Source organism: Apodemus sylvaticus, chromosome 3 (genome assembly GCF_947179515.1).
Source record: "Apodemus sylvaticus chromosome 3, mApoSyl1.1, whole genome shotgun sequence".
NCBI classification, from domain to species: domain Eukaryota; kingdom Metazoa; phylum Chordata; class Mammalia; order Rodentia; family Muridae; genus Apodemus; species Apodemus sylvaticus.
The window spans coordinates 155,770,580-155,785,573 of NC_067474.1; the positions used below are offsets into that span (position 1 = coordinate 155,770,580).

Sequence of the window (14,994 nt, forward strand, 5' to 3'; positions counted from 1 at the left end):
CATCCCAAGTGACCTCTGTATCTTGAGAAGGTACCCGGGTCATAAACCTTTAAAGATGAGAGCTCACAGGGGGTGGTGTTTGCCACGGTAGGCCTGTGGACCCCAGGATGTCCCGTTAACCACCAATAAACCCCAAATTGCCATGGGTGCTAGGGATGGGTGGCACAGGAGGGGTGCATGCAGGTGGCAGGTTCTGTGGACCTTCGTGATGACCACTCGGATAAAGTCATATCAAGAATGATGTCAGCAGCTATGGTGGCACACTTGTTTATAACACCAGCCTACGAAGCTAAGGCAGGAGTACTGCTGCAGGGTCAACCAGCCTGGGGTAATGAGTTCCAGGCCAGCCTGGGCTACAGAGTAAGACTCTCTTACCCTTTCCTACTCTCATGAGTCCTCATCTGAGTGACCAGAAAAAAAAGAAAAGCAACAACAACAAAAACAAGTAAAAGGACACAGTGACAGCTCCGGAAACAACCGAAGAGTCTCTGCTGAAGGCGGCTCCAGCACTGTCCCCTCCTGTCCCAGCCACCCTCCGCTGCAGCCACCAGGCCCTTTCCGACTTCCCAGCTTTCCCGGTGCCCACCTCCTTCATGTGACACACGGAGCACGTTTGTGCTCTACCTCACATCTTCCCCTAAAGATCCCAGTGCTGGGTGTGTGAATGTGTGTGTCTGTGTGTGTTTGTGTGTGTGTGTGGATGTGGATGTGTATGCCTGTTCCTTCTCACACGGCTGGACTCCAGGGCAGGCTGTTGACTGTCCAGGTCTCTCTGAAAACCTGCAGAGTAAGTTTGCTGAGTCCTGGCACACACCTACAGGCAGGAGGTCAGATCACAGGAGGCCTTAACCACAGCCACCTGCGTCCCTTGCTCTGGCTTGCCATCTTTAATGACACCAAAGACCTAAGTCAGAATCAAGTGTAAGTGACTGCTAGCCCAAAGCCATTGACAGTACACTATGCAGTTGGTTTTTGTATGTATGTATGTATGTATGTATGTATGTATGTATGTATATATATATTCATAATATATACATATATATTTGTATATATGAATGAATGGCTTCTATGTGTCTTCAAGTCACTCTGAGGAATCCATTGAAGTCCCTGATTGTCTGTCCATGCAGACAGATTGGTCTTAAGAGACCTTGTCAGTCCCTTGTCAGTTCTATGAATCTTATGTTCTTCCTGGAGGTTTTATTTATTACAAACCGCAGGGATTCCTAACCAGTAAGGGCCGCCAGATTGAGAACGTACAACACTTTAAGACAGTGGTGACTCACACCTTTAATCCCAGCACTCAGGAGGCAGAGACTGGCAGATCTCTGTGAGCTCGAGGCCAGTATGGTCTACGGAACGAGTTCCAGGACAGCCAAGGCTATACAGAGAAACCCTGTCTTGGAAAACCAAACCAAAAATAACACCAAAGTAAAACAGGAGCTAACACTCCAGACACCTGGAGACCAGACGTCAGGGAAGTGGTGGGTCATTCCTAGGGTAAGTATATCTCTCATAGCGTGTGAAACACACTTAGCTTGGCGTCCATTTGTACTGTCCTATGTTTTAATTTACTAGGCTGTCTGTTTCTTCCTATGGGGTTCTCCCCTCCCAAGGCCACAGGCACAGGAAGCAGAATGACCCCAGGGGCTGACATTGCTAGAACACCCCGAGGGATTGGGTGAAGTTGGAGAACGAACAGCAGTTGCTAAACTTGACCTTGGCCAAGAGCAGAGATGGGGGTGGCCTTGGCGGCGCATGTATCACATCGGAACAAGTATACCTGGCACAGAGGCCCCACCCTCCAGCCCCAGCTCTGAAGTAGCCAATGGGAACCGGTCCCAGCTCTAAAGTAGCCAATGGGAACCGGGCACACCTAACAAGGGCCCAGGCTCAGAAAAACCAGGCTGGAAAAACAGTCAAGGGAAAACGTGAGGCTCCTGTGAGCGTACTAAGCACCCACACTGGCTGGGCAGGCTGGACAGCTTGCCGACTCTGCCCTGCATTTTCCGTGATCAGAGCCAACCTGTCCCGTGCCAGTTCTGGGATCACTGCACAGAGAAGGGACTGTGTCTACAGGCCTCAGTTGTCTTACGTGTGAAGTGGGGTAAATAAATTTTAATGGAGGCTGGTGTGTGGCTCAGGGCTAGAAACTGTGCCTAGCATGCTCAAGGCCCTGAGTTCCAATCCCAGCCCTACTCTAAGACACTTAAGTGCACCCTGCCCACGGTACTTGAGCACCGCCAATATGCACAGCTCACCCGGCCTTCTGCATAGAGGGGACCGAACACTCGAACCTGAAACCATGGACAACGAAGGACCTGGAAAGTATGCTTGGCTTTCTGCCTGAGAGGGTTTGGTACCTTTTGGTGTGTCCTTGGGCAAGACATTATCCATCTCTGGGCCTCTTTAGGAGCGCTTAGAGGAGAGCAGTACTCTTTGTAAATCTAGATGAATGTTATCATCTATTATCATCTATTATCATCAAATATATGTTATATATTTGGGAACAGAGACTCTGGACTCCTGTGTGTAACTGCACAGCTCAACCTTTGCCAGAAAGAACAGGAGGCTTCCCAGATTCAAAGTAATTAAGAAATGATCCAAGTGTCTCTCTCAGCTGCACAGACCACGCTTGTTCTCAGGTGCTGAAGACTCAGGCACAGGACCATGCTCAAGACAGACTACGGACCCTCCATTCAAGCCAGAGTAGACAGGCATGGGGGAGACAGGAGGACAGTGCAGCTTCCGAGTCAAGCGCTCATGCCCTGCTCAAGGGAATCTTCCAGAACTGCTCTGTCCTCGTCCAAGCACAGAAAAGCAACAATACCACGAATCGTACCCCTCCACACCAGGAAACTATAATCCTCAGACTGCTGGGCAGGGAGCAGTCTGGAGCACTGAGAGACCAAAAGTCACACTCAGGCGACTGTTGCTGGGAGACTCCTGCCTCAGGGAGCGGATCGCTACCTGTGAAGCTAACTTACCAACCCTGGGTGCCTCTTCCCTGAGGAGGGGGGGGGTGCGGCGTACCCTCCCCAAAGGGCACATCCACAATTGGGGGTGACCACGGGAGCTGAGACTTGTCACTCCACAGTGCACCACCTTTAGTCTGCAAGAATTCTGCTTTTCAAGAAAATGTTATCTCCCCAGCTCCCAATGCAATTAAGGTTACTTCCGTGACCAGTTCCCATCAGCGGAGTATAGAAAAAAAGTGTTTTTAAGAAGGTATGCCTGCTGGGCAGTGAAGGCGCATGCCTTTAATCCCAGCACTTGGCAGGCCGATTTCTGAGTTTGAGGCCAGCCTGGTCTACAGAGTGAGTTCCAGGACAGCCAGGGCTACACAGAGAAACTCTGTCTCGAAAAACCAAAGGGGGAAACAAAAAGAAGGAATGTCACTTAAAGACAAAAAGGGGTGGGGGAATGAGTCTTTTCTCCATATTTTATCTTCAGAGCGTAGATTTAATGGCAGGAGCTGCACCGTCATCCAGTAATAAAGAGGCAATCAATGTCTCGACTAGATCGGTCCTCACGATAACCCATGATATAGCAACCATCATTACCACACCAGCTTCACGGATCGGGAGTTGGAGGTATATGGGGAGCTGGATGACAGCGCCGAGCTCACAGAGAGTCAAGAGTGGAGTAAGGCTTTGGGCCTGGGTGGTGTGATGTCAGTCAGTACCCTGTCCCAGCCTCTAGCACGCAGTCAAGTTCCGAGTTCTGAGACATATTCTGGGAACAGTAACGGTTGCTGATCTCCTCGCATAAACACCCCAGCCATGCTAAGAGAGCTACAGAGTCTTGCGCAGTAACTGTGGGCGCCTCCACAGTGGTCAGGCCATGACTGTCCAGTGTCAACCAAAATAGAAGGCTCTGGAGAGGAACACAGCCTGTGGGTGACTTTAGCAGCAGAGCTATCAGTCCTGGGCTGGTGTGACAATGGAGTCACGTGTCCTCTTCATGCTCAGGACCCTGCAACTTTTCCAGGAGCTCGCCCGTTCTTGCTTCCCATGGTGGAGTAGATCTCGGGGTCCCAGCCCTTGCCCCAAGTTCATGGTCCCGGCAGCTCCTGGGAAGAATGTGGGGTTCCTCAGAGACAGAGATAGGATCTTGTCACATGCACCATGGTGCCAGCTCCAGGCTGGGCCCTGGCAGGCCTGTGTCCACAGATAGAGGCAGGCCAGGTGGCTCAAAGCAGTTAGCGGGGCTAAGTCCTGGTTCCTCTATTTCCTGATGGAGACCCCTGGCATCTGATCTGAATGGGGGAAAAATGGAGCCAAGACTGGTTTCCCCGCCTTCAGCAAACATTAAACAAAGCGACTGTCTCTCAGGCTCTGCCCAGCCTTTTGACCCTGTGACACAATGTTGCTACCTACAAAGTTCAGGCTCTGGATACTACAATGGAGCTAATAGCTATAATAATAATAATAATAATAATAATAATAACAATAATAACATAAATATTTATATATGATCCAAATTTCATCATTTTAATTAAGTTCACCACATTGTGTGGGGCTGCCTTCATAGCTATCATGAGGCACACGCTGCCCAACAGTCACAGGCTGGACAGGAATATTCCAGAAAGTTCTAAATGGGGTCAAGGGCAGTTTATCACCAGCAGTTATTTTGAGACAGGGTCTTTTCTTTCTTTTCCTTTTTTTTTTACATAGCCCTGGCTATCCTGGAACTAGACTGGCCTTGAACTCCCAGAGATCCCTCAGACTCTGGCGGTGCTGGGATTAAGTTTGCCACCATGCCCAGCTCAATTTCATGAAAGAGAATGTGTTCTCTGTCTTCTCAGAGAAGGCTCTAGTCTCAACGGCTGAGGAACCCTGAGCCACAGCCTCCCTGACCTACAAGGCCCTTATGTAGATCCTGTCAAGGGAGAGAGAACGAAGCAGGGGGCCTGTGTGAGGAAGCTGGGCCCAGGGACTGTTGCCAGCTACCTACCAAGAAAGGACACCTGTGTCACCAGCCAGGCATATATATACACCGGCTACTGAGCTCCGTGGATTCTGCCCTCCTCCAGAAAAGTAAATTTAGGGAAGGAGCCATTCCCTAAGCTAACCTGTGCTCTCTAGCTGGCTTCTTCAGAAGGACACCTTGGTGGCTCTGTAGATTGACTTCCGTGTCTCTCTCTCTCTCTCTCTCTCTCTCTCTCTCTCTCTCTCTCTCTCTCTCTCACACACACACACACACACACACACACACACACACGGAAAGAAAGACAGGACAGAGGCCCAAGGCACAGAGAGGAGTTACAGAAGAAGCATCACCACTGTCCCCTCCAGCCTTTTAGAGACCACTGCTGCCACCTTTTTTTGCTGCCCTGTTGGCCCGTGTTAGGTGACAAGATCCTTCCCTAAGGCCACAAGGCAACCCTGTGCTGGGCGGGAGAGACTGAGAGATTCTGGCTAAGTACCCTTGCCTGGGCTGGCCTGAGCCTGACAGGTGGCCTGGCCTGAACTGGCCTTGCTACTGCAGGCTCTGGGCCAGCTCCTGCGCAGCTGCCATGGCTCCTGCTCCGTAGATATTTGAAGAAAGGCGGACTGAGACAGTGGGGGAGGGGCGCCCGAAAACAGAACGGGGAGAGGGATGCTGGCAGCCCAGGGCAGAGAGCGAGGTCTTCCTAGTGAGCCAGTGATCCTAGAATCCTAGTGATCCTCCCCTGTGCTACACTGTGCAGCGGCGAAGAGAAGCGTCTTGGCTGACAGGCTCATTTAAGGCTGTTGATCACATCTGACTGGGTGTTACCAGCAACACCTCCTTAGCTCTTTAGAGCGCTCCTTGTCCATCCTCACATGAACCCTGAGGGATAAGCCATCAAAGCATCTTAAGGGATCCTGAAGGCAAGGGACACAGTCGGGGGCGGGAGGAGGGGTGAACCAGGGTTGCTCTCTCCTGAGGGTGTCAGACCACAGGCATAGCCTCTTAACTCAATTTCCCCACCACTCCCATGCTCTTCCTCTGGTTGGGCCGAGGATCCCCAATCCCTAAGTAGTCTTTACCACCTCATCTCGTCCTGGTATCTGAGAAGGGCAGGGGTCCTAAGTAAGGACAGTCAGCTGTTATGAAGTCAGCTCTGAAAGCGCCCTGGACTCTGGGATGGTCAGAAGTGTCACCTGGACTCTGTGATGGTCAGAAGTGTCACAGGGAAACACAGGAAGGGCTGGGAAGGCAATGGCATCCTGGTGTGTGTGGTCAGCCAGTAGGGCCACAGACAGGCCAAGGCAGCTTCAGGGCTAACTAATGCAGCCTCCCTGAGCCTAGACCTCTCTCCTTTGCAGGCTATGCTTGTCCAGATCCTGTCCTGGTCCTGCTTGGGCGAGGGGGGGGAGGGCGTTGTGGGAGGGAGGACTGTAAACAGACCCCTCTTTTCAGACCACTATTGTCCTCACTAACCAGGTTCTCTGCCTGTCTCAACAGGCCCCCAGGCCGCTGTCCCTTGCAGCTGGCAGAGAAGGGGCTGCAGCTTTCCAGGACTCCTGTGTCATGTGATCTTCCATTTCCAAACAGGAAGGACTCACTTTCAATCGATGCTGCCCCTCATGGCCTCCGGCCCCTCCCAGGCCCACAGAGAGCCCTGGGTAAGGTAATTCTTACCCCAGTGTAGGTGTGGTTGGGCATGGTGGGGGACCAGGTGAGGTCATCTCTTTTTCTCATGCAATCAATTATTTCTTTAGGGCGTGTCGGCCTGCCCTGCAGATTAAACTGCCCCTGTGAGGACCCTGGGCTAACAGCCCACCACCTTGCTACCTCAGAGGCCATAGCTCCCCACCCCCAACCCCTGGGGGTAAGTTGTACATTCAACATCTCAGAGCTCCAATTTTCTCCTGGGACAGGGCCGTGCAGTGACTATGGGCTATGCTCTGGTGACGCAGTGAAAAGCCCTGCCCTGGGAGGGAGACTGTAGGAAACCTGAGTGTGTAGGGATAGACTCAAAACTTAATCTGAGGATCGTCACCTGGGAACGCGGGTCTCCCTGGTCTGCCGGAGACCTGGGCATCTGGAAGCTGCACAGATCCCTGGCTGGGTGGTCCCAGCCATCGGATACACTGCCTGGCTTGGGGGAGGGGTAGCGGGGGACTAAACAGTCTGGCCAGGGAGGGGCGCAGTGAATGGAATCTTGAACAGGTAACCAGTACTAACTACCCAGCTTCCAAGCCTGGGCTTTTGCTTTTGGCGGCTCTGCGAGCCAGCTGACATCATGTGCTTGCTTGGTTGGGCAGGATGGCCGCCTCCGGCCCTCTGTGGAAACGTTGTTGCTTTGGTTCTTATTAGCAGCATCAAACTAACTACAGCTCACCCAAATTCCGGGGTGGGGTGGGGTGGAGCTGACAGGGCTATCCTGGGCTCTTGGACCAAGGAGTCACACAGAGCTTACAACCTGAGCCACAATGCCATGGCTTCTTCCAAGAGGCTGGCTCACCCACCATTCCTTCCCGTTTTTTTTCTGCATCCCTGGATTAAGGCTCTGCTGAGAGCTAAACGTGGGCATCTCTGGAATGGGGACCCTCTTCACGCTTTATTATTCTGCGGATTTGTGTTTGCGTATGAATGTGTACTTATATGTGCTACTTTTGGCATACATATCTACTTATTGTTAGTATTCTGTCTAAACTCCACCCCACAGTTACCTGGCAACAGCCAGGTATGCTCCTCCCCACAGTTACCTGGCAACAGTCAGACAGGCCTGGCCCGCTATAAAAGGGGCTGCTTGCCCCTCCTCTCTCTTACTCTGTCTCTCCCTCTTGCCTCTTGTCCTCTCCTCCCCTCTCCTCTCTCCACGCGGTCGTGGCCGGCCTCCACTTCTCTACTCTCCTTCTCTCTGCCTTTCTCTGCCTCTAGTTCCCTCTTAACTCCCCTCCCCATGCCCTGAATAAACTCTATTCCATGCTATACCGGTGTGTGTCTGGTCCCTCAGGGGGAAGGGATGTCTCGGCATGGGCCGGCTGAGGCACCCCCTTCCCCCACACGCCCATAGAACATATTCTTACGCCGCTTTCTCTTTTTATGATCACAGCACTTATACATATATATTTATATGGGCTGCTGATAGCATACATTTATAGTTAGAAGTCAGAGGATAACCCTAGGTGCCAGTCCTTGAATTTCACCTTTTTTCTGATTGGTCTCTGTGTGTTCACCGTGGCTAGCTGGCCTGTGCGCTTCCGGCATTCTCCTGTTTCTACCTTCTATCTTTCTTAGGAGAGTTGGGATTAAAGATGCACGTCTTTCTTGGGTTCTGGGGATCTGAACTCGGGTTATCACGTGCATGCGGCAAGCATTCACCTTCATTGGGACCCTCCCCTTTTCTCGACCCCCCAATCCCTTTTCTTCACAAATGGAGACTGGACCTTGACTAACCAATGGGGACTCACCCTGACCACTGTGATTGGTTCACGGAAAGGCACGTGACCTAAGCCTGCCCACCCAGAGTTCGTTCTCAGACTCCATGCGCTCTCGGGCCCACACTACCACCATGAACAACAACCAACAAAGTGTAGCCAAGGTAACGCACACCTCACCTGAATTCTCCCTCACGGAGTGAACACTCACTTTAATGTTCTTGCTAGTCTGAGCCAAGTGTTCTACTGCTTGCAAGAGGAAGAGAATCCTGGCAAATCGATTCTGCCAGTTTTGAAAGAGCAGATGGCTCAGTGGTTAAGAGCACCGACTGCTCTTCCAGAGGTCCTGAGTTCAATTCCCAGCAATCACATGGTGGCTCACAACCGTCTGTAGTGAGATTCTGATGTGTCTGAAGAGAGCAATGGTGTACTCATATACATAAAATAAATAAATAAATATTTTAAAAAGTAATTATTAAAGGAGCCCCCAATCCTACAAACAAGAAGACTACCTGCTGGGTGCTATGATACTCCTCCAGACAAGAAGTGACGTCGATTTTACTTGCTTAAGAGCTATGAGCTTCCCTCCTCATCTGCTTCTGTTCCCACTGCTTTTTATGCTCAGGGACCAGCCTCCTGCTGCCCCCAAGGGTCTTGATCCTTTTCTGCTACCCGCAGGTATCTTGGAGTACCAACCACACAGCTCTGGAGTTCACAGCATGGGCTGGGTATTCACCCGGAGGCTGATACTGAGCCTGGTTCAAGAGTCCCTCCTCAATCTCATGCAGAAGAGTTGGGCAGCAAGCAGCATTTGTTCCAATTCATAGCTGCAAAGGCTGAGGGCGTGACTCAGTGGCAGAGCTTGGACCAATCAGCACAAGCAAAGGCTGAGGGCGTGACTCAGTGGCAGAGCTTGGACCAATCAGCACAAGCAAAGGCTGAGGGCGTGACTCAGTGGCAGAGTTTGGACCAATCAGGACAAGCAAACGCTTGAAGGCGTGGCAGAGTAGCAAAGCCCATGTAGCCGGTGTGAGAGGTCCTGTGTTCCATCCCCAGTGCTGCAAAAACAAGTTAACCCCAATTTGCAGGTGCAGAGCTTGGACAGGCTGGCTGGCTAGGTCACGGTCAGAGAGCCGACGGCTCAGGCGTATCCCAGTTCAAATGTTCGTCAGATTCCAAAGCTCAAAACCAAGCCCCTTCCCTAAATGTCACCCTATGTAATACCACGGAAAACAGGCTGACCAGTAGGGACAGACCTCAAAGTGGGCTTCTCTTTGAGTGACCTTCTTCCCACCCAAAGTCAAACTCTAGAAAGGAGGTGTCCATGGGGCTGGGGCAGTGACACACAAGTCACCAGATGGCCCTGTCTGTTCCCCTTTCTTGTGGGGCCAGAGAGCTAAGGGACTGGGAGGAGCAGGCAGGCCTGGGGCAAGAGCTGGGGGGAGGCGTGTCCAAACCGAGGGTATCTTCTCCTGAGGTGCAGAAGAGTGCGGTTGCTGTCCATCAGACCCGGGGCCTGCATGTCCCCACATACATAGCCCTGTGCCACCCACCTTTGCCTTACCAGATAACGTCATGTAGCTACTGGAAATGACCTTATAATGGTCTTTTCCAGTAGCACCTGGAATTCCTCCTCATGCAAATGAGGCGTCCCCAGCCCCCCAGCCAATGATGTACATACAGTCACCCCGGCAACCTCTCCTCACCCCTCAAAGGTTTAAATAGCTTTGTTTCCCCCAGTAAACGGAACCAGTCCTCAGAAGCTGCTCCCAGGCAAGTGTTTGCTACCCGCTCACCCATCCAGCCTGGCCAAGCTTCCAGCAAGCAGGCCGACTGCCCTGAGGGACAGACGGACACCAGCCGGCACTTCCTTACTTGACATAGCCTTTCCCGCTCATTTCCTTCCTCCGTCCACACGGTGGAACTAGGGAAGGATACAAAAGAGTAGCACTCGTCACCCCGCCATGCCGCGGCACAGGCCTTCAACTCAGAAGCTCACGGCGAGCTGGATCCACAACCTGAGCCAGGTCAGCCCGCCCTGGCTGGCAGCCGCAGAGACCGAGTCTGCACCCTACCTCAGTTTCCTCTCCAGCTGCCTCTGGCATCCATGGAGCCGATACAAAACCCTGCCGCTGTCAGAGCGGTTTCATTCTGACTGGAAATGAAGCAAAGCCAGGCTTCTGTTCCTTTTGTACAGACACATAAACCTAGACCCAGAGGAAGGGTTTCGATGGATCCATTACCTTGACTGGAAAGGATCGAACTGGAAGTCAATCAAGATAGAAAATGAGCTTGGGGGCTGGAGATACGACTCAGTGGTTAAGAGCACTGACTGCTCTTCCGAAGGTCCTGGGTTCAAATCCCAGCAACCATCTAACGAGATCTGATGCCCTCTTCTGGAGTGTCTGAAAACAGCTACAGTGTACTCAATAAATAAATAAATCTTAAAAAAAAAAAAAAAGAGCACTGAGTGCTCTTCCAGAGGTCCTGAGTTCAATTCCCAGCAACCACATGGTGGCTCACAACCATCTGTAATAGAATCTGGTACCTACTTCTGTGTGCCTGAAGACAGCTACAGCGTACTCACATACATAAAATAAATAAAATCGCTGGGCAGTGGTGGCGCACGCCTTTAATCCCAGCAATTGGAAGGCAGAGGCAGGCGGATTTCTGAATTCCAGGACAGCCAGGGCTACACAGAGAAACCCTGTCTCAAAAAAACCAAATAAATAAATAAAAATAATAAATAAATAAAATCTTAAAAAAAAAAAAGAAAACGAAAATGAACTACGCCAATCTCAAATGTCAACCCAAGGTCAAATACATCAGTGTCTGTCAAGCCTGCTCAGGCAACAGATGTGAATGACCACACAGGGGCACGCAGTCATCACACATAGGGAAGTGGGCATCAGGCTGCATGTGGGCTCCCCTGGGGCCGCCATCACACAGGGGTGGCAGAGTTGAAACGCCTGCCTTGGTAGATTCCCCCACCTAAGGCAAACACTAAAATCAAGTCCAGTCTGGTCTGAACAAGTCAACAGAATCAGAGTGGAGGGGAGTGCACAGAGACAAATACTGGGTGATTCCTGCTGTCCTGTGAAGTGGGACTCTTTCCCCTTGATCCCCTGACCATAGTGGCCAGGATAAATCCCGATTCTGACGTCAGCTCCCTGGTTCGAATCTTGACTCTTCCAGGAGAGATGGCTCAGGGGTGAAGAGTATATGATGCTCCTCTAGACGACCCCAGGCGGCTCCGGGCCGCCGGCAACTCCAGCTCCAGGGATCTGATGCCCTATGCTGGCCTCTGCGGGAACTGCGTCAGAGCACAAACACGCTGATCTTAGTTCTTTGACCCAGGAAAGTCACCTTTTCCCCCTTGTATGGAGAATAGGTGTCATAGCGGGCCTCCGGGGCCGACCTGATAATGCTTTCTCCAAACAGCCTAGTAAAGTATCAGCCCTCAAGGAACACAGCCAGATGTCTGGACCGACTACGGTCTGCAGAATCTGTCGACAGAACAGGAAAGACAACGAAGTTGCCTCAGGTAGTGTGACCACAGCAGACACTTGTCCCCAATCCTGAAGGAGAGAGACTTTCAGGGACACAGGGCTCAAAAGCACTGACAGGGCCCCTCAAATCCATGTAAGTCCCTTCCTCTTTTTCCTTCTGTCTGACTGAACAGCTGCTTCAGGAGGGAATAAAATATGCTCTGCATATTTTAAATACTTCGCTTATGAAAACCGGCAGGACTGGCTTTATAAACTGTGTAACAGTAAAGTCACTTATGAGAGACTGGTCCCATCGAGAGCTGTGATGGGGAAGGAGAGGGCAGGCTCCCCCAGAGTCAAATGGCTGGGATTCCCAGAAGGCGCCATCTGGGATATCTCAGAAAGGGCACCAGATCACATCCTGGTGTCGTCCCCCCAGCCATCCCCCGCAGCCCCCGCATGAAATAAGATCTTCCCTCTGGAATCCCAGTCCAGCCAGAGGAGAAGGGGCACTTCCGGCCTGGGTTTGTTTCCCACACTCCAGGGTGCCTGGGTCTCTAGCCAATCAAGTTAATTGAAAAATTACCTTGGGCTGAGAAGAAGCAGGCCAGGCTGAGGCGGACAGGCTCTAGGGAATCCTATTGGTACCCAGCGGGGTCTGGACTTTAACAGTCTACACAACCCAGGAAGGGCAGAGGACCTGGAAAGGTCTGGGCCTCCTGGGAGTTTTATGGCTCCAGGGTTCCCTGCTAGGCAGATGGCCAGGGAAAGTTCCAGCCTCAGACTGGAGCTGTAACTAAGTTGAGCAGAGAACCTGTTCACTGTGGACAAAGACTTGGCTTCAGTCTCCTGCTCTGCATAAACTGGGTATGGAAGAGTGTAACTATAATCCCAGCAGGAGAGGTGGCAGTCAGGAGAATTAGAGGTTCAGGACTCCTTCAGTGAGGAAATTTAGTCACAAAGAATAAAAACCTAGGCCAAGAGTGCAGGCCAGTTAGCGAGGGTCTTGTTCACCGGGCTGCCAGATACCGCCCTCTCCCAACCCCTGTCTCATCACTACATCCTGGGATGCAATTCCGGGATGGGCCACAGGACCACCCTGACACCCAGTCCTAATAACTATAACTGCACATGAAGCCTGAGATGTAGACCAGCCTCAAGGAGTGAAAGGCTGCCTGTACTGCACAGGACAAGATGGTGTCCTTCCGCCCAGGAGGCTCTGCAGTGAGTCCAGACTACTAAGTCCCAATGCACCGCGGCCTTTAACTTCATCTTCAAAGTGCCCTCACATCTATTACGTTTATTATCTCAACCTAGTGGTGTGTTTTATTGTCTTCATTAGCGAGAGAAATGGTGACTCAGCCTGGTCATACAGGGTGGGTGGTGCGGCCTAGCCTGAAGCTGGTCCTCCACCCCCTCCGTCCATTCTGGCATGCAGCCTCCTGGGCACACCCAAGCCTCTCCAGGCTGCTCGGTCCACCCTTATCTTCCTAGGATCCCTGTCATGACTACTAGAATCAATTCCAAAGTGGCTTGACCTATCTCTAGAGACATCTGCTATGGACTTCTGAGAACTGCAAAATGGCGGGCCAATGTGGACCCTATCAACGCCCCTCCTTCCTGGAAGCCGTGTCCTTTGGACTAGACATAAAGGAAGCTAATGTTTCAAATGCTTTATTTGGCTGGGCTGGAGGTATAGCTTGTCTAGCATGCACGAGGGCCTGATTCTGATCTCCAGCATGGTGAAGTATGCCTATAATCCTAGCACTGAAGAGGTCAGGGTCATCCTGAGCTTTATAGAGAATTCAAAGCCAGTTAGGGCTACATGAGTCCCTAACTGAAAACAAAAGAGGAAGAAGAAAAATAAGAAAAGGATGAGGAATTTTTCACTTTTTGGCAATCTGAGCAATACAGCCTATGAACTAACTGTATAATCAGAATCCAGAGGAATGTGGGGGTTCTTGGGAAAGAGGGTAAAGCGATGGGGTGAAAGGCGGTCTCTGGAAACCTGACCCACCGCGGAGGTTCCGGTGTGACTTCTAGCTTTGAGTGCCTCTGCAGAGGGAGTGTGGCTCAGTGGTGAGAAGCAGACTCCAAGTCAACTCTAAAGATGGGTTTGGGTTGAGTCTTTCACCCATCAAGAGTCCCAGCAAGTCACCCTGCCTCACTAAGGCTCTGTGCTCCCATCTGCCTTACCAGGTTGACAAGAGATTGAATTAGTCTCCCCATTCTGACCTACTGTGTGAGACTACTTCACACAGTTGGGATATTCACCCTTCTCCTCCTCCCTCAAGAGTTACATCATCTTCTGGTTCTCCTCTTGCCTGGCCGCACTGTTCCCGAGGGCTTCTGGAACCTTCTGTCCCAAGCCTTCAGGTAGAACAGTTTGCTGACAGATCTTTCAGAGTTAGAGCTTCCGGGAGCCAGGGGCTGGCTGCTCCAGGCGGTACTAACATAGGGTTCCACACAGGAATCCTCTCCTGGCATTCTCCAACTTATGACCAGGGATGTGTCTCACTCCTGCCTGGAGTGGTGGCTGACATCCCCACCCCAGACCTTGGCGGTCTGGCTCCCCCAAGAGTTCAAAGGTCAGGCTTCTTCTAAGCTGAAAGCTGCCTTCTTGGGAAAGCAGAGGGGGAAAGTATTTGAAAAATGTAGATGGACGCACCGGGTGGCTTTCAACCCCCCACTCCCACTCAGTTCCCAGCCAGCTCTACAGAATACAGAACACAAGACTCGGCCTGGTACTGTGTACCTGAACTAGCAAGACAAGGGCTGTGTATGATTTACCCAGCGTGATCCTGCTGGCCACCCCAGACCAGGAGCTCTTGATGCTGAACACCTCTACATCAGGGCCTTTTGGGGTGCTGCTGGTGGGAACCAGAGGCTGCAGGTCCCAGCAGCTAGGACAGCTTCAGCTCATTCTGGAAGCCCAAGAAATGCACATGCAGTGACAGTCACCCTGGCTGGCACAAGCTGCCGGCAGAGAGGGGTCAAGATAGGGCTTTCCTGGGTGTTCCTTGCAAGCCTGCTGCATGCTGAAGGTGAAACTGCCAATGCACAGAGTCCAGCTTGGCCGCTGGAGAAGTGTCTGTCTGATCTCAGTGACGGAAAGCTGGAGTGAAGAGGACAAGCCCTGGATGTGGAGGGTGGGC

The 14,994-nt window shown here is 51.7% G+C and overlaps 1 protein-coding gene across 2 annotated transcripts in view; it reads right to left on the reverse strand.

The window, feature by feature from the left end:
- Positions 1-14,994, reverse strand: part of Kazn (kazrin, periplakin interacting protein) — a 381,811-nt gene that overhangs the window by 108,827 nt on the left and 257,990 nt on the right. The window lies entirely within an intron of this gene.